The following is a 21,606-nucleotide window of genomic DNA, read 5'->3' as shown; positions in this document are numbered from 1 at the left end:
TTCAAATTTAAGAACTTGGCCAAAAACCAACTATATCCACCTCGCATAGGGGAAGGGCATGTGAGAAACCTGAAGGTAGGTGTTTCACCCACTAGTCCCCGTGGATCTGTCATCCAGGAGGCCAGGACACAGCCATCACTTTTGGATCCTGTTCCTGGGGGTGAACCAGTGCAGGAGGATCACCTGAGTGAGGAGTCTTCAGGGAGTGGGAGTGGGACACTGAATGGTGAGACGCAGTATCCCCTTCCCTGTAACACCTATACCCCCATCCTACCAGGTAGGATACTTAGGAACTCAACCCCACCCCTTTCACAACACAAACACTTTCCCACGGACAGCCCGCTATGAGAGAAAACAGACTAACATCCGAGCTGTCTACCTGATGTGTCCCAATACAATGGCCAGGCAGGGTCAGGCAATTACTGACCATCATGCACACCTGACTTCCATTACACTTCCCCACACGGATAAAAGGCAGAGCACTAGAGCACACTCTGAGCGAGGCAAAGCACACAAGGAAACAGCAGTTCCAAGATGGCAGTTTAACATGAGGAGAAAGATGGCGAAACAGAAGGAGAATGCAAGGAAGGAAGTGTGCTTGACGTTTTTGACAAGGAACTGTTACTTTCACAAAACCACAAGAATAGAAAGCCTAAGACCAGCAAACCAGGCTGAAGAATCCTGCATTGTGTGTCGGAGGTATTCGTGGCCCTCCTGCGTCGCTAATCAAGGTGGGGCGAATCGGCAGCTGCTGTGGTACTGTCCTTGGCTCCAAGAACAAAGCAGCGCAAGTGAAATCAACACAACCAGTGAGTTGGGGAGACCGATACCAGACCGGTCTGTGTTGAAGTTAAGTTTGCAAGCAACAACATTGTATTGTGAGCGCTGAAGCGAACAGTGTATTAAATGTATGTGATAACCAAGGCGAGTAAAATTGAACAACAGATGAGTGATTGAACTTTTAAACCAATATACAATATCTTTTCACAGTGTGGTCCGGCACCACGTGCATGCTCATTCTAAGGTCTCTGCAAGGTATCCGACTGAGAGTTGACAAAGGTGAAAGAGTAGCTAAGAACTGTGCATCAAAGTGGTCCTGCAGTTAGTCGAGCAAAATCCCATGCACAATCGAAAGTCTTCGATGTTGATACTGCCAAGAAAGTTGATGAAAAAGTAGATAAAGTTGGTCCGAGCCCGAACGAGGGAGATCAATTGAATCTTTGGGTTAAAGCAAGTTTGTGTTCAAGTGAATTAAACTGGTCGAAGCCCGGCGAGGGAGACTGATTGAACATTGTGTTAAAACAAATCTGAGCCCGGTTGAGGGGCATCCGGGGTGAACAGTGAATCACCCAAGAAATTGGATACGTGAAAATCCTACGAGCATTGTGTTAAAGGCGATCTGAGCCGGCAGAGGGGTGTCCAGGGTGAATCACCTGAAAAATTGAGTGCGTGTGAAATCCTAAGAGGAAAGGGACTTTATTGTTTGTTTGTCGCATCAGGCCCTCTGAAAGAAGAGACTTTGAAAGGCAAAGAGACTTGGATACAGAAGGCCTTGATGCTAATGTTTGAACTGCACCCTTGTGCTAGAGAAGCCAGAGACTGTGCAAAGCTCAAGTATACGGCCGTGTCCCATGCTGAAAACGTGGCGATGGGAGGCCAACGGCCTCAATATCCTGACATATCATTTCTCGAACACTTCTTTCTTTTGCATAACATTGTTTCCCACACTTTTTGTATTCAGAGGTAAGAATTGGCAATAGGTTTATTAGTATAGGCCCTTTTATTTTGACAGGAAACACACCACTACGACTGCATTATTATTATTTGATGATCGTAGCTTGCGCCCATCTTTAGATATAGGATTAGATAGGCATTTTTCAAACCCTTATTGAAGTTCAATAAACACCCTTTAACTGTGCTCACTTGTGTCTGTCTTACTGTTGATACCATGCCTTTGTTACAGTGCATTTAGTAATAACACAGCATTGAATGTTGCTCAACTTTTTATTTTATTTATTTATTTTTACTTATTATTTATTCTGTCTCTCCTCTGTTCCGCACTTCCCACTTCTCCGCCTTCCCCTTTCCCAGGCACTCGCACGTTCTCAATGTCACTGGGCCTAGTAAGATCGTTGTTTTTGTTCTCCTCCTTTTGCCTGGTCACGCTCTGAAACACTTGTGTACGAGCGCGACATAAATAAAATATCGGGGCTCATTACAAAACCGGCAGTAGCCGTGCTGGTAAACCGGCAGGCTACCGTTGGACCGTAGGGATTTACTGGCTCCAGACTCACCGGATTTACCGGGGCATTACAGCCCCGGTGATCCGGTATTTCTGGAGCAGGCATTCTGTAAATCCCGAATGGGGAAGTGGAAACACCGGCACCATGCAGTAATGGTGCCAGTGATTCTGGGTCCGTCTGCAGGCAGGTGGCGTTACGCCCGCCAGGTTAAACCCGAACTCCTAGTTAGCCGGTCTGGCTTCATTTCATTTCATTTCAATGCAGTGTCAGAAAACACCATGCACACAGATTTAGTGCCACGGCATACAACACACATGAAGAGAGAACATGTTCTACACGCTCTCTGGGTGCCCAGCATATTGTATGCGACTATTTCAATACAAAAAGAGTGGCCAACATGTAAAACGCTGCCTTTACATAAATTAGCCGTTTACAATAGTTAGGGGATTTTAGCAGTTACTGAATTGCGTGTGTTGCTAAATAAAATTAGGAGCAGAGCAGTACTTATTCACAGTACACTTGTCCCCTAAACAGTCCACAAGTTGCACTTGAGTTTTGCAAGTTTAAGTACATTTTTAAAAGTGATTTCTCCTAGCAAAGAAACAGCAGACAGTTTATTACAGTACATACTGAATTTACAGGCAAACTCACACGTGAAACGATCCCTCTCAGGGGCTATTTAACATCGTTAAGGCCACAGTGAAGTGGTACATACCTGACTTTCTGCTTGTTCCTAGAAGCAGCCATAAACTGGCATGTTAGCGCTATACGAGCCACCTGCACAGGGAACCAAAGATGATAAGTTAGGGATGTGTACAGACCGCAGGCGGACATCTTGAGCTCCCCCATCCCTGACACCGCACAAATAGTTACACATTGAATATTTCTTCTAATAGTTCCTGGAAAAAATAATACTTAGTAAGAAAGTACGATATGTGCATAAACGCCAACAAGTACAGAACACTGCATTCTAGGATCTTAAGCCACAGTGCAAGCACCCCACTCTCCCCTTCTGTAGTTAATCATTATTTTCAAATGAGACAATTTCATCTGGGCCCCACCAATGATGATTAGGGTCCCAGTAGCATGCCATTCCCGCCACCCCCAGCAGGCACTTTACTGGATCGAGTCCTAAACCAAAACCCCAAAACTCCCTCAATCTGAGAGGTATTGAACAGCATCACCTCTGGACTACTGGACACAACCATGGAAGACTCTGGCCCCTGACACAGCCTCCCACGGGCAGCCGGAGCCTCCGCCAGGACTGAAGGAAGCCAGCTTGGCCGGGGATGGAGGACTTCTGGGGGATCTTCCCTTGGACACATTTATGCCTGCAGTTCAGGGAGACCAAGTTAGACTAATAACATGCCAGCTCCCATGGAACATCAGAGAAACTGAAGTCTGGATCTCTCTCCCACAATTTGCCCGAACCATCGGGAATTGGGCGGGATGAGGAGAGGAGTGTTCTGAGCAAGACTGTAGATAGAGGAGGCAAAGCCTCTACAGTCGTCCCCATACACTGAAGTTAAGGGGTCTGCTGAGATAAGAGGCAGTAACAGTCCAAATGGGTCCTAAAATTCCCTTGCCATCCTAAAGTACAGCAGACACCCAACCGGGCCTCCAAACTCTCTCAGAGTAGAGGTCTTTCGATGCAAGTCCGCCAGCAGGGTACTTATGCCGGAGCCGAGCTATTCCCAGGGTGCTCCCATCCTAACAGTGGGGTCAATCCCTAAACCTCTCAATTGAGTAACCCCATCAGGTTAACTGATTATTCAGTGGGAACCAAAGCACACATGATGACTTTAACTGAGGAATCAGATGTGTGCTGTAGCGGAGGGGCGAGGACTCCACAGCATCCAGATGGCATTCCCTGTGAAGGACCCCATCCTTTGCTGGAACCCAATCGCTTTAGGCAGAAATACATGCATAAGCTTGATGCCATGACACTCAAACGGTAGAGAACTGTGCTTGGATGTCAGACAGGTAATGCATAAGCCTGGGAACTAGCAGGCTGCCTCTAGTATTGGTATAGTTGGCTCAGTCTGGTTTCTGTCATGTCCATGGGACATTGGTAGACACGGGCTGAATGCGATATCAGGTGCTGAGAGCTCACAGTAGCAGCATATGTTACATGGATTTACAGACATAATTTCAGATTCAGGAAGTTGTATTTGTTTTGTCAATCTGACTGTCACTTCTGCTGAAAGCATTAGTGAAAGGAAATCGTTTCTGGCTCATCTGCTCTCTGGCTGTGGGTCAGCTTTGAGAAGCAAGGCGGTGGGTAGGCAGAACATCAGGAGAGGTGAGGATGAGAGGTAGAATAGTGGAAGAGATGGAGAGGAGGAACATGCGGAAATGAGGAGGGTGAGAGAAGTAAAGCGGCGAAGAGTAGAAGCCTAGGGAGTGGCCTGCAGGGAGAAGGAAGTGGAGAGGTGGAGATGAGGGAGGCATGTGGAGAAGTATGATAGAAGTAAAGAGAAGTAAAGAGACGGAGAGAAGGCACATACGGGGAAGAGACGAGGTGGGGATAGAGAAAAGAGGTGAAAGGAAGACTTTAAGAAGAGAGGGTGAGGGTAAGAGAAGTAAAGTGGTGGCAAGGAGAGAGATAAGAAGTGTGGAAGAAAGGGAGAGATGTGAGGAGGTGGAGAGGAGGAGCATTAGGGAGTGTGAGGAGGGGAGAACTGAAGAGGCAAAGGGGCAGATCACGAGAAGTGAGAAGGACAGTAAGAGAAGAAATAATGTTGAGAGAAAAAGGAGGGGAGAGCAGAAAAGAGGTGGAGAGATGGAACATTTTGAGACGGAGGAGGACAAAAGGAGTAAGGTGGTGGGGATGAAGCATTAGAAGATTCAGTTGTGCCCAATGGTTCTGCCTTTATGGGTCTCACCTCTGTATTCCCTTAAGACCCCAGTTCTATCTGAAATCCCCTCACTTGCCTTCTCTTCCCGCTCCATCAATGTATACTTCTGTCCACATGCCGCATCACACCGCCTCCCCCACACCATCAACTCCCAACTCGCCTCCACCTTCGCCACTCCCCTGCTATGCTCTAGCACCTTGAAGTATCTCTTGTGCTAGATGGGATTACCAATATAGATCTCAGACCAAATAATCGGACAGACTCAGAAAATATGGCAAAATACTACTTTATTCTCAATTTAATAAAGCAGGCTTTCTCTCTCTCTCTCTCTCTCTCTTCCTCTCTCTCTCTCTCTTCCTCTCTCTCTCTCTCTTCCTCTCTCTCTCTCTCTCTCTCTCTCTCCCTCTCTCCCTCTCTCCTTCTCTTCCACAGAGGTGTTATACCCCAAAATTCTTCATATATGATGTCACCCTCGACGGGAGAGATTTGTTAGGGGAACATATCTAGGTTAGTACTTCATTGGCTGTCTCTTATCTATGAGGGACACCACAAAACTCCTCTAAATACATATAATACTGATTATAGCAGACAAAATGGCAGCAAATTGGTCTATGCAACATTGTATAGCAGGTTGCCGCATAGACCCACTTATTGGTTGGCATTCCCACCCAACCTTGGACTTTCAGATCGTCTAGCAGCACGTAAGCGAAACGAAACAGAGGTGCTTGAGTCACGTCAGATTACTCCCACATTCCCAATTAGTTCATCATCTCTCATCGGTCCGGCCATGAGCCAAAGTTTCCCATCTGTAGTTGGCCTTGTAGCCTGCTCTCTGTTCTGGGACATTAATGGGAGTGTGAGCATACCACTATCCTTGTCCAAAGCTTAATGAATAGCCCTTGTTTTCGACTTCTGAATCACTTGAGCCGAGACCGCAAATGTGTCCATTTCAACCTCTTATTTACTGCTATTTAATTCAATTATGCTGGGTGCCATTGCTCCTTTTGACCTCTAGAGACTTGCGCACTCCATCTTGTAGGAGCCTTGTCCATTGTTAATTGTCCAATACTTGGCTCTTGGGAATGTTTTCTTCTTCTTTAATCTAAAAGAAATATGTCTCACGTCCATGACTGTTAGGCAGAATCTTGTGCAGTTCCCTTGGGAAACACTGCAAAAAGATTAAGACTACAGGAGTAAGCAGTACACCCAATTGGTAGCAGTCTGCACCACCCAGATTTACCTGGTAGCTGTGGCTGAGCAGTCAGACCTCTCTCAAGATGAGTAGGGCAGTATACAGAGGATACACAATAGGGCCAGAAACACAGTGGAACAAACAAACACTGACCAGAGCTTGGTATCAAAAGTATATAATTATTTATTTAAAACACACTTTAGGAAATACACTAAGCACTATAGAACAAAGCAAGTTCAAACACAATCAGAAAAAGTATACAAACCTCCCTTAATAATTATTAGACAAGTCTAGGTCAAAACACCACTATTTGTAAAACAGATGCGAGCGCTTAACTCAGATGGCACTCCAATAATTAAGTTAGAGGGAGAGAAAAAGACAGGTTATGAAAATAAAACAGTTCCCAACGTTTTTCTAAGACCACAGCAAGCTAGTGAAGGCAGAGTCTACTGTAGAGCCAAAGTTCATAGGTCAGGGCAACTTTAAATGGAGCAAGGCGAAATGTGCCCAAGATCATACAGTTTAAAAATGCACTCAAGTCTTTGCTAAAATGTTCAAAAGAGGCTGGTTTGATACGAAAGATAAAGTTAGAAGGTCTGGGGGCCAACCCAGTTGGAAAGCCAAGGATTTAAGGGTCACCTTTACCAATCCGTGGAAAGGGAGGCCAAGTGGAACACAGTACCTTTAAAAGTGAAGAAGCTCCAACGGTGGCAGTTGTTCCTGGCAGCGGGTGCAGTTTGTGGTTTCGACCAGGGAACGAGAGGATCTCGTCGAGGAGGAAACTTGGAGTCGTTGCACTGCCCAGTTGCTCGATTGGTTAAAAGGTGCACTCCTTTTATTCACGGTTCCAGTGGACTGAAGCTTGGCTATCCGGCCGCCGGGTGCTTGGCACTGGCGATTCGACCAAGGGGCGTCCTGGAAGGTGAATGTCGAACTGCTTGTTCCCACCAGCTCAGAGGGAGAAGACTCTTACAGCAGAAGATCTTCTCTTGTCATTGGGGAAGTGGTGAGGTCGTTGCAGCAGGGCTCCACCGGTGGTGTCGTCGTTGCAGATGGCTCAGCTACTCCCCTCTTCGGATTTCTTAGGTCCAGTGGCGACTTCTGAAGTTCCAGTCCTAAAAGCTCTGCTTTTATGCAGAAAACCCCCATTCAACAGCCTAGCTGTCACTCATACATGCTAAGTGGTGAGCCGGGCAGCTCACCACTGGGCCAATCAGAACAGAGTGTGACTTGGGTTGCTAAGGCAACGCAGTCCAGGGTGCCAGTTCCCCCACCCACACATCATGTGAATCCCAGACAGTGTGGCACCAGTTGGAGGGCTTCTGTGGAGAAGCCTGCCAAAAAGTGGAATAAAGGGCCCGACCTTGGTTGGAGTTACAGAGACGGACACATACGCCATTTTGTAAAAGAGTTCTGGCGAAAAGACCCAACCAGTGATTTTATATTAATGAAATAAACCGGCGGTATCTTTATACTACACCAAAAAAGTGGTAAAATGAATGGGAAAATCCCATAGGAAATATTCTGGTGGAATATTTCGCGTGGTAACCACTGCCACCAGCCAGAAACTCGACAAGGGGGGACTGGACAGTGCCCCCTTGGAAACAGACCCAGGGGCAATCTAATTAACCCCTTCCAGTACTTCCACAATATGATGGTTTGTACTGGTTCTGTTCACAATTTTGGACTAATAAAGCCAATGGTGACTTTACTTGCCCTGGGAGACAGTAGTCAGTCCCAGGGTATGGCGTCTATGTTTGGGGGTCACTATGACACCCCTGTGTTACTACACTGAGGGTGCTGTGTAACACATATACCAAAACAGATGATACCCTATGGAGTAGAAGACCCCATAGCCCATAAGCACATAACAAGTCAAAGACATACCTCAAATCATGCCTAAGAGTGGGAAGGAAAGAGTCTCACTCTTAGCAGGAGAAAAAAACAAACCCCAAAAAATCCAGCAAAGCTGCTGGGGGGCTCTATAGGTTTGGGGAATCAGCCTTTTAAGAGAATTCTCCCTAACAATGACTTACCTGTCTGCCTTCCTTTGTGCTTTGCAGCTATTCCTTGAAATTGCATCCTTGATCCCAGGCCAAAATAGACTCCTCTTTGTTTTGCACACAAAGCTAATTCTCCAACTCTGCAACCCTGGTCTGTTTCTGAGGTAGATGAATTGAATCTTTGCACGAGCCGGCGTCCATTTTCCTATCATGGCCGTCCCTGCTACATCATATTGTCCTCTATAGAAAGCTCGTCTTGTCTACCTTGCGTTGCTGCTCATTTACACTTATTGATCAGCAAGATACTTTGTCTTCTCTGTATATATGATACATTTTATAATTTCATAAATGTGTCTGGTCCCAGACCTGTCACCGCTGTGGCCCATGGAGACCTACCTGGCGGTACTACCCACGATGTCGCCTTGGACTCGGGAGGAAAGAGAGGTGTCTTGGCTATCGTGTGCCAGGGCCTGGAGTTTGGCCCGGCATCCATCATTCTCCCAGCTGTCAGGTTACGCACAACAATGCCATAAAAACCAATAACTCACCAGAAAACCCGGGGGGAATGCGGTCCGGACCTTGAGGCTCTGGGCCGGAGACACTGGTCTATTGTAGAGAATAGACCTTCCGCCTTTGATATGCCCCACTGGCTATTAAAGGCAAGAACCAGATGAGCCGATCAATTGGAAGGGTAGTGGATCGGTACAGGAACACACCGGACTGAAACAGAAGGGCAAGATTCAGTAATGGTCCTTATGCTAATGGAAATCCCAAGGTTCCCAAATCCGTATAACTGACCTGGTGGGTAATGGGTCATGCTCCGGTATGAACAGGTATGCGCCTCTTCCTGCTTCCTCCGTGGGTCTTCAGGACGACGAATGCACTGGTGTCAGGATCTGAGGATAGTAGAGGAAAAACAACAACAAAAAGGGTAGATTAGTAGGGGACTTGTACCCGGGCGGCACGAGGTTCGTGCTAGAGTCAGGTTGGTCCACCCTTGGTATATCAGCAAGGCGTCCCAATGTCTGGTGCACTGTAGCTTGAAAGGGGAAGACCAATCCACAGATAAAAGGCAGTCCAATGAGCGGGCTGATGTCGTTAACGTGCGGGCAGAGGAAGTACAGTTCAGCAAGAGAAGGCAGTCCAGTGTACGGGCCAGGGTCGGTAACGTGCGGGCAGAGGAAGTACAGTTCAGCATAGAAGGCAGTCCAGTGTACGGGCCAGGGTCGGTAACGTGCGGGCAGAGGAAGTACAGTTCAGCATAGAAGGCAGTCCAGTGTACGGGCCAGGGTCGGTAACGTGCGGGCAGAGGAAGTACAGTTCAGCATAGAAGGCAGTCCAGTGTACGGGCCAGGGTCGGTAACGTGCGGGCAGAGGAAGTACAGTTCAGCATAGAAGGCAGTCCAGTGTACGGGCCAGGGTCGGTAACGTGCGGGCAGAGGAAGTACAGTTCAGCAAGAGAAGACAGTCCAGTGTATGAGCCAAGGTCGATAACGTTGGGGCACAACAGCAAAGTCCAAACAAAGGTACAGTAACCAGACCGTGAACAGCAAGCAACGTAACACTATGAAAGGCAAATCCAGGGAAGGTATGTAGGCAGAAAAACGGGTCGGCAACAGGAATCAAATGCAAACCGCCTGACGGCGTGACAACGAAAACGCTTTGGGGAAAAACCGTAATCAGAAGCACGGTGGTCCAGATGCGGGCAGTTTAAATAGATGCGCCCCTTATAGCCTACCGTGATGCAACAGGATGCGAGTCACGTGATCGGAGAGCTTGTCTGGAACGCAGCGTTACAGTGCTGCGTGCGACTGAAGCATAGCGTTGCAACAAGCTGTGCCAGCGTTTCCATTGCGGGAAGAATGGTCTCGCAGCTGATCTATGAGCGAATGGAATACTTGTCCGTTTTCTGATGCCGGGCACGTTGCTAATGGATAAACGTGATAAACGTGAACCAGCAGGCATGACACCAGCATCCTCATACAGGGCGCCACCATGTTGCTTCCAGTGAGCTTGCGTGAGGACTCTGCACTAGTCTCTCGCACATTCACAGATGTAGCAGCGCCTTATGGCACCATGGCAACGCCGCCCGTGGCACAGAGTATATAAACTATGCCTTCACACGGCTTGGATGCGTTTGAATGCACTCCGTAAGTGTGAGTGTTCCTTGCCTTGCCTTATCTTCACTTGCCTGTGTTTTCTACACTCTGGTCTGTTTTGCTTGTGGCCATTATATCTTGTGCTCTCCTTTGGCCTCTGGCTGAGTCTGACCATCACTTCTTCCTCTGACTTGCTACTGATTCTGCCTTCTCTCTCATCTGCTGTCTACCTTTTTCCTGGTCCTCCTGGTTTTGCCTGTAGTTATTGCCAGATACTCTTTGACCCTCCTTGGCTGTGCCTCTTTCCTGTACTAGTCTTCAGCACTTGATTTGAAACCAGTGCTGACATCATCAGTTACCAGCAACTCTGCAACCCTGTAGCTTCCCGGGCCAGCATCTCTGCGCTGTCCCTACACCACGTAAATCTGGGGAAGCTATCCCATGCTGTGGGGAGTTCTCCTTGCACTCCCCTCGAGTTCTAGCAAGTGGTGGGCAGAGAGATGGCTTCTCACGTCACTCATTCTTCCGGCAACACACTGGATAAGTCAACAAAAGCCAAGGTTAGGAAGACTTCTTCACGACCTCATCAGCGACGAGACCAGTTACTTGACAACATGTTTCTCTTAATGCTTCAGTTACATTGTCACTCTTAAGTATTTTCATATCATTTCAGTATGTCCTTGGATATCTTCTTTATGACAACACTCTGCCCTCGTCAGATTTCACTCAGCATTACATGATGTCCAATGGTGCGTGCTAACATCCTTCCACACGACATCCTTCCACTCTCTCAGTGCGGGGATACATTCAATACGGTTGTCTGAGTGCATATCGTCTTTCGTACAGTCGAGGCAATATTGGAAAAACACAAGTTCCATATAGGGCTCTTCTCCTACTATTGCAGTATTTTGGCGGTGAGGGGCGGGAGTTGGGGATAATGCGTCCACCTGCTACTCTACACTGCCATCATAGATAGGTCCTCGCCAAAGTCTGTAAATTCATTGGGAAAAGCCATCATGGGTGTGTTCTCACTGTTGCGCTATTGGCCTTATTGGGCAAAGCTAACATGAATATGATCTTACAACAGAAATACAGGCATATATATCTTGGAGCTGGCATCCTTACAATGAGTTGGAAAATGCTCATGTGGGTAGGGTACTCCTAGTGACTATGCATCATTTGGAATTGTTCATGTGTTACCCTAAAGAACCAAATGGAAATTCATTGGCTTTTTAGCCATTTCTTCAGAGACACAGTACCCCCAAAAAAGCATTTTCTCTCCTGTGGTATGCTCTGTTGCTCAGACTTATTAATGGGAAACATTTATGCCCCAATTATCAAATTCTCTAGCCATCGTGGTGGCTACATGTACAGTGTGTATATCTGTTCCAAGGAAAAAGAACATGCAAGTAGTAAAGTAGAAAAGGTTAGCCCAAAAATGCCACACAAAGTTAGTAAGGCATGCATGCAACACAATAAGGGATGACATTTTCACCAGTGTGAAATTCCTAGTGCTGCCCTGGCTGTTTCTGAAAAAACAGTATGCCTAGAAGTATGTGGAATGAATAAAGGTTGCCTTTGTGAGAGATGAGAAGCACTTAGTGTTTTGAGGCTTCTTCCCAAACACAGCAACCTCTCATGACAAGTCCGACAGGACAAGCTTCTGCCCCACTCTCACATAATGTGCCAAATCTCACCCAGAGGGCAGCTGATGAAAATTAATGGAAGTTGTACCTACTTCTGTTCAGTGCAAGTCAGAGTCAGTCGAACACTAGGATTCCACAATCGTGTATGTGGGACACTGTGGTCCCGCCCATACATTACACTGAGTCAGGGGGCACTAGGAATTCCACACTGGTGAATGTAGGACATTGTGGTACCGCTCACACATTACACTGAGTCAGGGGAGCATTAAGAATTCTGCACTGGTGAATGTAGGACATTGAGGTACCGCTCACACATTCCACTGAGTCAGGGGGAACTAGGAATTCCACACTGGTGTATGTGGGACACTGTGGCCCCGCCCATACATTACACTGAGTCAGGGGGCACTAGGAATTCCACACTGGTGAATGCAGGACAGTGTGCACCGCCCACACATTACACTGAGTCAGGGAGCACAATGAATTCCACACTCGTGACTGTAGGACACTGTGGCCCCGCCCACACATTACACTGAGTCAGGGGAGCATTAGGAATTCTGCACTGGTGAATGTAGGACATTGTGGTACCGCTCACACATTCCACTGAGTCAGGGGGCACTAGGAATTCCACACTGGTGTATGTGGGACACTGTGGCCCCGCCCACAAATTACACTGAGTCAGGGGAGCACTTGGAATTCCACACTGGTGTATGTGGGACACTGTGGCCCCGCCCATACATTACACTGAGATAGGGGGCGCTAGGAATTCCACACTGGTGAATGCAGGACACTGTGGCCACGCCCAGATATTGCACTGAGTCAGGGGGGCACTAGGAATTCCACACTATTGAATATAGGACACTGTGGCCAGGCCTACACATTACACTGAGTCAGGGGGCACTAGGAATTCCACACTGGTGAATTTGGGACATTGTGGCCACGCCCAGGAATTGCACTGAGTCAGGGAGCACTAGGAATTCCACACTGGTGAATGTAGGACACTGTGGCCCCGCCCACACATTACACCGAGTCAGGGAGCACTAGAAATTCCACACTGGTGAATGTAGGACACTGTGGCCCCGCCCACACCTTGCAGAGTCAGGAGAACACTAGGAATTCCACACTGGTGAATGCAGAACACTGTGGCACCGCCCACACGTTACACGGAATCAGGGGAGCAATAGGAATTACACACTGGTGAATGCAGGGCACTGTGGCACCTCCCAGACATTACACTGGCCCTCATTACAACCCCGGCGCTAAACTATGGTGCTATTAGCACCATGGTTGGTGCCGGTGTTGTAACGAGTCCGCCATGGTGGAATGGGGAAATACCGCCCCATTCCAAGGTTGGCGGGGCGGTATTTCCCCATTTCACCATGGCCCTTCCCCATTCCCATTTTTGCCCCATAGGGCTCAATGGGACTGGGGAAGGCGCTAAGTACGGTACCGCAAATTGCGGTACCGTAATTAGCACCGAGGTCCCTTTGCGGCACCCTACTTTAACGGCTGGTAAAACCAGCCGTTAAGGTCGGGTCCCGCAAAGGGACCTCGTAATCAGGCATTAAGGGTTTAACGGCGCCGACACCTTTTACGGCACCGTTAAACCCTTAACGCCAGGGTTGTAATGACCCCAACTGAGTCAGGGGGGCACTAGGAATTCCACACTGGTGAATGCAGGACACTGTGGCCACGCCTACATATTACACTGAGTCAGGGAGCACTAGGAATTCCACACTGGTGAATGCAGGACACTGTGGCCATGCCCACACATTACACTGAGTCAGGGAGCACTGGGAATTCCACACTGGTGAATGTAGGACACTGTGGCCCTGCCCACTCATTACACTGAGTCAGGGAGCATTAGGAATTCCACACTGGTGAATGCAGGACACTGTAGCCCTGCCCACACATTACACTGAGTCAGGGAGCACTAGGAATTCCACACTGGTGAATGCAGGACACTGTGGCCCTGCCCACACATTACACTAAGTCAGGGAGCACTGGGAATTCCATACTGGTGATGGTAGGACACTGTGGCCCTGCCCACACATTACACTGAGTCAGGGAGCACTGGGAATTCCATACTGGTGAATGCAGGACACTGTGGCCCTGCCCACACATTACACTAAGTCAGGGAGCACTGGGAATTCCATACTGGTGATGGTAGGACACTGTGGCCCTGCCCACACATTACACTGAGTCAGGGAGCACTGGGAATTCCATACTGGTGATGGTAGGACACTGTGGCCCTGCCCACACATTACACTAAGTCAGGGAGCACTGGGAATTCCATACTGGTGATGGTAGGACACTGTGGCCCTGCCCACACATTACACTGAGTCAGGGAGCACTGGGAATTCCACACTGGTGTATGTGGGACACTGTGCCCCCACCCATACATTACACTGAGTCAGGGAGCACTGGGAATTCCACACTGGTGACTGTAGGACACTGTGGCACCGTCCACATGTTACACTGAGTCAGGGAGCACTGGGAATTCCACACTGGTGAATGCAGGACACTGTGGCCACGCCCACACATTGCACTGAGTCAGGGAGCACTGGGAATTCCACACTGGTGAATGCAGGACACTGTGGCCATGCCCAGGAATACCTAATCCCCCACACTAGCGTGAGATGGGGGTTTAGATTCTATTAAAGACAAGGAGGCGAATATTATGCATTCAATCTTTACTCTGACAACACAGCAGCAAAGAAGAAAGAACTTTGAATAAAACCTTTTGAAGAACATTTTTACAACTTCAATAAACAATATATAAAATATTCCCAATCCAAAATGGAGGACAGGTCATGCCCTCAGGGTAACCAATGGGCATTGAGCCAGTTCCATAAATGTCCCTTCCTCTAACACCAACTCCTCTTTCTGAAGCTGTCCATCCTTGAATAATCATTGCAGCAATCCTCAGCGTAGCACCGGGAGCGGTGATTCCATGAAAACAGGCGAACTTGAACTCTCACCCGAAATCTGAAATAACCAGAACACAAGTAAGGGTGGGTGGTTGGGATAATATTCGCCGCCTTGTCTTTAATAGAATCTAAACCCCCATCTCACGCTAGTGTGGGGGATTAGGTATTCTATGGCAAGACAGGAGGCTCCTATTATGCAAGTTCAAAGCCCTTGCAGAACATTAACAGCTACGTGAGCAATGCGTTTATGATAAAACGTTTTGAAAGTTGACTCTCTTGACCAATCAGCTGCTTTAAGGATCTGTTCTAGGCTGCCGCCCAAACAGGCGGCTTTAGAGGCCATAGCACCCCTGACAGAATGGGGACCAAAAGAGGAAGCGTCAACTCCTGCCTCCCGCATGACCCACTTAATCCATCTGGCCAAAGTGGAAGGGGATACCGGTTTATGGGGCTTCCTATAGGAAATCAACAGCGGAGAGGTATTAGGAGGCCGCAGACTCACAGTTTTTAACTCAAAACATTTCAAACATGCTATAACACACAATTTATTGTTTTCAGGGAAAGCTGGATAAGATATTGAGGAAGTCATACACTTTGTTCTTCGTGAAACAAAAAAGGTAACTCCTTGAGGAGTAAACTTTTTATTATCCACATCTAAAGCTCTGATATCTGACACTCTTTTGATAGACACCAGGCACAGCAACATTGCTAACTTGGAGAAAAGTTGTTGTAAAGACAGATCCTCATTAGGGGGCCAGGCTCTAAAGAGATCTAATACCAAATTAACATCCCAAAGAACTGAATACTTAGGCTATTGGAGGGATTTTGATACGAATAGACTTGAGGGCTCTTCGTACCAAAAAATGTCTACCTACCGGTTCCCCTTTTACCAAAAGATGTCCTGCTGAAATAGCAGATCTAAAGCCATTAATGGTTCTTTAAGCTTTGCCTTCCTTAAATAAATCCACCAAAAAATTAACCACCTCTACAGGAGGGGCAGAAATGGGATCGAGGTGTCTAACCACACACCAGCTAACCCAGCGGTTCCAGGCCGAAGAGTATCCCACCTTGGTAGAGGGGGCCCAAGAGTCTCTGATGACTGACATAAAGTCCTGTGAAAGTCCTCGGAAGCACCAGGAAGCGCTGAAATCTTCCATGCCATAAGGGAGAGGTGCCCCTGAAGGACCAGCTCGTGGGGGAAACCTCCCGGGTTCGTTAGTAACTGAGGATGAAAAGGAAGAAGACGAGGAATGTCTACTGAGAGCTCTAGGAGAGCCGGAAACCAAATATGGGAAGGCCAAAAGGGGGTTATTATGACCAGCATGACTTCCTGTCTGTGAACTTGAACCAATACCCTGGGTATCATTGCAAAGGGAGGGAAGGCGTACAGCCTCTGACCTGACAAGTCCTGAAGAAACACATCGGTAGCTAGAGCGCCAGGATCTGGTCTCCAACTGAAGAACTTGGGCACCTGACAATTTAGTCTCAAGGCAAACAGATCTACTGTAAACTGACCCCAAAGGGATGCTATCCTGGCAAAGAGGCCCCTGTCTGACATCCAGTCCCTTTTGTCCTGGAGGTGTCTGGAGTTCCAATCCGCTACCTCGTTGCTGATCCCCAGAAGGTATTCTGCCCTCAGTACAATATTGCGGTCCAGATAAAAATGCCAAAATTCCATCGCCAGATCTGCTAGGACCTTGGACCTGGTCCCTCCCAAATGATTGACATACCTCACTGCTGAGACATTGTCCATGCGAAGGAGTACACAACAATTCCCCTGATCCTTTAGGAAACTTCGGACTGCAAAAGACCCTGCTAACAATTCCAGACAGTTGATATGAAGCTCCTTCTCCCCCGCGGACCACTTTCCTCCCGTGGAGACCTGACCCAACCTGGCTCCCCAACCTGCTCTGCTGGCGTCAGACTCCAGAACTACATTCGGGGAGGGACCAAAAATTGCTTTGCCATTCCAGGCTTCCATGTGTTTGAGCCACCAAAGGAGTTCCACCCTGGCCTCCGGGGACAGCACCAGCATTTGAGAGTAAGAAAGACATCTGCGAAGATGTCGGGCTTTCAGACGTTGCAACGCTCTGTAATGAAGAGGGGCTGGGAAAATAGCTTGGATGGAAGCTGACAACATCCCCACTATTCTGGCTAACAATCTGAGAGAAATTCTGTTTTTGGTGTGGGTAGCGACCTCCCAACATAGACGCCATACCCTGGGACTGACTACTGTCTCCCAGGGCATGTAAAGTCACCATTGGCTTTACTAGTCCCAAATTATTAACAGAAACCAGTACAAACCATCATATTGTGGACGTACTGGTTGGGGCAATTCGATTGCCCCGGGGTCTGTTGTTCGAGGGGGCACGTCTCCGTCCCCCCTGATCGAGTTTTGGCTGGTGGCAGTGGATACTACTTTTTATATTCGACCGCGAATATATCTCTATGGGATTTTCCCATTGTTCGAGGCTACCAACTTTAATTATTTAATTCTTATAGCCTCGAACATACCGCCGGTTTATTTAATTAATATTAATTCACCGGTTGGTATTTTTTGCCAGAACTCGATTCTAAAATGGCGTTTGTGTTCTCTTCTGTGACTCCAACCCAAGTCGAGCCCTTTGTTCCACTTTTTGGCGGGCTTCTCCACAGAAGCCTCCAAAAGTGGTGCCACTCTGTCTGGGTACCACAGGGGATGTGGGAGGGGGTTTAGGCACCTTGGACTGAGTTACCTTGTTAACTCAAGTCACACTCTTGTGTGATTGGCCCAAGTGGATTGACAGCTAGGCTGAGTGAATGGGGGTGTGCTGCATAAAAGCAGGGCTTTGGGGACTGGAACTTCAGAAGTCGCCAAAGGACCTAAGAATCCTAGGAGGGAGAAGCTGAGCCGACCTGCAATGACGACACCACTGGTGGAGGCCTGCTGAACCGTCTCACCGCTTTTCCCGATGACAGGAGAGTCTTCTTCCTTTGACTGGTGGGGATAACCAGTTTTGCCTTCTTTTCACCTTCCTGGAGCATCTCGTGGCCGCCTTGCCCGTGCCAAGCACCCCGGCAACCAGAATACCACGGTTTACCACTACCGCGAAGAGAAGGGTAGTACCTTTTAACCGAAGAACTCCGCGGCTGGTTTCTTCCCTGGCAGTGCAACGACCTTCATCTTTCCTCCACGGCGAGACCTCTTCTTCCTCTGGACTAAACGCCGACTTGCACCTGCTGCCAGGAACAACTGCCCCCGCTGGAGCGTCCTTCACACTTGAGGTACTGTGTCCTGCCTGGCTTCCCTTGCGACAGATCGTTCGGGGTGACAGTAAAGCCTTGACTTTCAAACCTGGGCTAGCTTGGGAAAACCTAGCTAACGTTTCCTGACTTTAATTTCATCCTTTTTGTGGGAACTATCTACAAGACTCGTTGGGCATAACCCCACTGTGTGAACCTGGACACCTTCTGCTTGCTCTCTTCAAGAGTGGGCCTTGCAATTGACTTCCTGGCTCTCCAGTAGAACTCTGCCTATCCTGCCTTACTGTGGTTCTTTTTAAAAGTATTGAAACTTGTGTGCTTCCTTAACTCTGCCTTTTTCCCTCCCTTTCTTTATAACTTATTAGAGTGTCATCTTATGTTAAAGGCTCACCTCTGTCTGAAAATAAGTGGTGTTTCTCACTAAGACTTGTCTAATAAGTGAATAGGGTTGTATATATATGATAATGACTGTGTGCTGAATTTACTTACCTCGTTTTTTGCTAGTGTAAGTCCCAATATACTTTTACACCAAAGCTCTGGTCAGTGTTTGTTTGTGCTACTGTGTCTCTGTACCTATTGTGTATACTCTGAATACTGCCTAACTCTTCTTGAGGGAAGTCTGACTGCTCAGCCACAGCTACCAAGTGAATCTGTGTGGTACAGACTGCTACCAAGTGGGTTTACTGCCAAACACCTGTAGTCTTAAATCTTTTACAGTGGTCCCTAAGGGAACTGCACAGGTTTCTGCCTAATAAGGCTTAGTATACAAACACACCCGAGCAGGGTAAGAGGAGTGGGTACAACCGAGCAGGCTGATCAAACAGAGCACTTAAAATAAAATGAAACAAAAAGAAATTAAATGAAATAAAATAACAAACCACTCCTTAAGGTGCTATAAATGTTTGGAATGCCCCTGCACCTAACAAGTCAAAGGCACAAACCAGCAGGCCTAGGCTGCGTGCCTCTTATCATACCCGAGCAGCGTATACAAACAAACACATGCGATGCGTGTGGAACAATCCAAGCAGTAAATCTTAATTGCCGTGACCTGTGTCGGCAAGAAGCTCAGCTTCTTTAAATAAACCGCACGCGTCACGAGCCCGGCTGCAGAAAGGAGCGCGAACGCTCTGGAAGGCCGGGCTAAAATAAACAAAACCTTCTCCTGAGGGAAAATTCCTTGCACGAGTCGCTGCCCGGGTTGAGAAGGTAAGCGACGAGTAAATTATCCGCAATTAACACGGCGCGAACGCCTTACAACGAAAAAGAAAAGACACAATTACCAAGCGCACGCTCCACACGGAGCGGCGACACAATGTAACACTCTTGACCTGAGGACAGCGTATGAGCACGAACGCCGCTTTCAGCCCACTAGTAAAACGAAGTTGAAATGACAATTTCTACCGGCAATGTTATAAAACACTTCAAGCTCTAACAATATGAAACAAAGTAACACTAAATGAACACACTATACTCCATACAATGCACAGTAAGGCACGAACTAGAAGGAGTAAATTAGCTGTGTTAGTCAGCAGCAAAGAAAGAGGGGTTGGTGTTAGAGGAAGGGACATTTATGGAACTGGCTCAATGCCCATTGGTTACTCTGAGGTCATGACCTGTCCTCCATTTTGGATTGGTAATATTTTATATATTGTTTATTGAAGTTGTAAAAATGTTCTTCAAAAAGTTTTATTCAAAGTTTTTCTTCTTTGCTGCTGTGTCGTCAGAGTAAAGATTGAATGCATAATAGGAGCCTCCTGTCTTGCCATAGAATTGCACTGAGTCAGGGGGCACTAGGAATTCCACACTGGTGAATGCAGGACATTGAGGCCACGCCGAGGAATTGCACTGAGTCAGGGAGCATGGAGTCCCCTAGGGAGATGTGTAAACCCGAGAACTCAGCAGAGGTTGTTCACGTCTCGTGGGTTTGGGACAAGCCAGGTAGTACTAAGGTCTGCCTCCGAGGCTGCATCCTGAGCGAGCCCCGCGGAGTCCAGGGCCTGCCTGCCTGACAGTAATCCAGCCAAAGCGCCTTGAAGCACCTTGCCGCTGCCTGAAGCGCCTGTGGTGCTGCCCTGCCCTGAATTCCTGTGCTCAGGGGATACACACGTGGTGAGCAGCGTCACACCGGTGGGGAATGGAGTGCAATAGTACAAGCACTGGCTATAGTGGGAGCCCTGCCTCATCATTATGTACATTTCTGCGAGGAAGGCAGGACAGACAAGACCCCCCATGACTCGATGCACCCTCACAGGTGCAGGACAGCGCTATTGAAATCCTCAACAACAGCATAACCCCGTGCACTTTACCTGAACGCTGCGGGGGTGTCTCTAACTGCTTCAGAGGGTTGGCGGGATGTCTCTCCTCATGTAAGAACGGTGTGGGGGTGTCTCTGCTTCAGAGGGGTGGCGGGATATCTCTCCTCATGTAAGAACGCTGCGGGGGTGTCTCTCTCTGCTTCAGAACGCTGCGGGGTGTCTCTCTCTGCTTCAGAGGGGTGGCGAGATGTCTCTTCTAGTGTGAGAACGCCTGGGATGTCTCTCCCCTTATCTGAACAGTGCGGGGGTGTCTCTTATCATGTAAACACGTCTGGGATATGTCTCTCCTTATTTGAATGCTGCGGGTTTATCCCTCTGCTCCCTTGAACTCAGCTGTAATGTTACTGCTGCTGGGATGTCTCTCCTGGTACCGTTCAGACCAGAGTCCGCTCCTAGTACTATGAGTGGAGTCAGGGGACCGGAGATATTAAGCACGCAACTCGCGTGACACTATTCACCAGACCACTTAACTGCAGGACTTTTGCGAAAACTTGAAGTAATCGCCGGAACAGGCCCACCGCATTACCCAGAGGACCTGTTCACTACAGGACCTGTGCGGAATGTGTGATACTAATCACTAGGGACCTGTGCAGAATGCATGACACAATCGCCAGGGAAGTGTGCAGAGTCTGTGACAAAAATCATCAGGGCACGCCCACAGCATTACCCAGAGGACCTGTGCAGAATGCGTGACACTAATCATCAGGCCGCGCCCAAAGCATTACCCAGAGGACCTGTGCGGCATGTGTGATACTAATCACTAGGGACCTGTGCAGAATGCATGACACAATCGCCAGGGAAGTGTGCAGAGTCTGTGACACTAATCACCAGGCCGCGCCCAAAGCATTACCCAGAGGACATGTGCAGAATGCGGGATAGCGATCACCAGGGCACCCCCACAGCATTACCCAGAGGACCTGTGTAGAATGCAAGACAGTAATCATCAGGCCACGCCCAAAGCATTACCCAGAGGACATGTGGAGAATGCGGGATAGCGATCACCAGGGCACCCCCACAGCATTACCCAGAGGACCTGCGCCCAAAGCATTACCCAGAGGACATGTGGAGAATGCATGGTAC

The 21,606-nt window shown here is 48.2% G+C and overlaps 1 protein-coding gene across 4 annotated transcripts in view; it reads right to left on the bottom strand.

Annotated features, from left to right (window-relative positions):
- Positions 1 to 21,134, bottom strand: part of LOC138468396 (zinc finger protein 850-like) — a 154,315-nt gene extending 133,181 nt beyond the window's left edge. For 2 of the 4 annotated variants that reach the window (XM_069608942.1, XM_069608940.1), the window contains exons 1-2: positions 20,518 to 21,128; positions 2,959 to 3,020 (exon numbers count right to left, since the gene is read on the bottom strand). The gene's annotated coding sequence lies outside the window, so the exon portion shown is untranslated. Of the gene's footprint in view, positions 1 to 2,958; positions 3,021 to 8,844; positions 9,017 to 9,094; positions 9,193 to 20,517 lie in introns of all 4 variants that reach the window. The other 2 variants (XM_069608941.1, XR_011268254.1) reach the window with 2 other exon arrangements.
- Positions 21,135 to 21,606: the final 472 nt, after the last annotated feature.

This window comes from Ambystoma mexicanum, chromosome 4q (assembly GCF_040938575.1).
Source record: "Ambystoma mexicanum isolate Mex_15411 chromosome 4q, UKY_AmexF1_1, whole genome shotgun sequence".
NCBI lineage: Eukaryota > Metazoa > Chordata > Amphibia > Caudata > Ambystomatidae > Ambystoma > Ambystoma mexicanum.
This window is presented reverse-complemented; position numbering and strand designations above follow the sequence as displayed.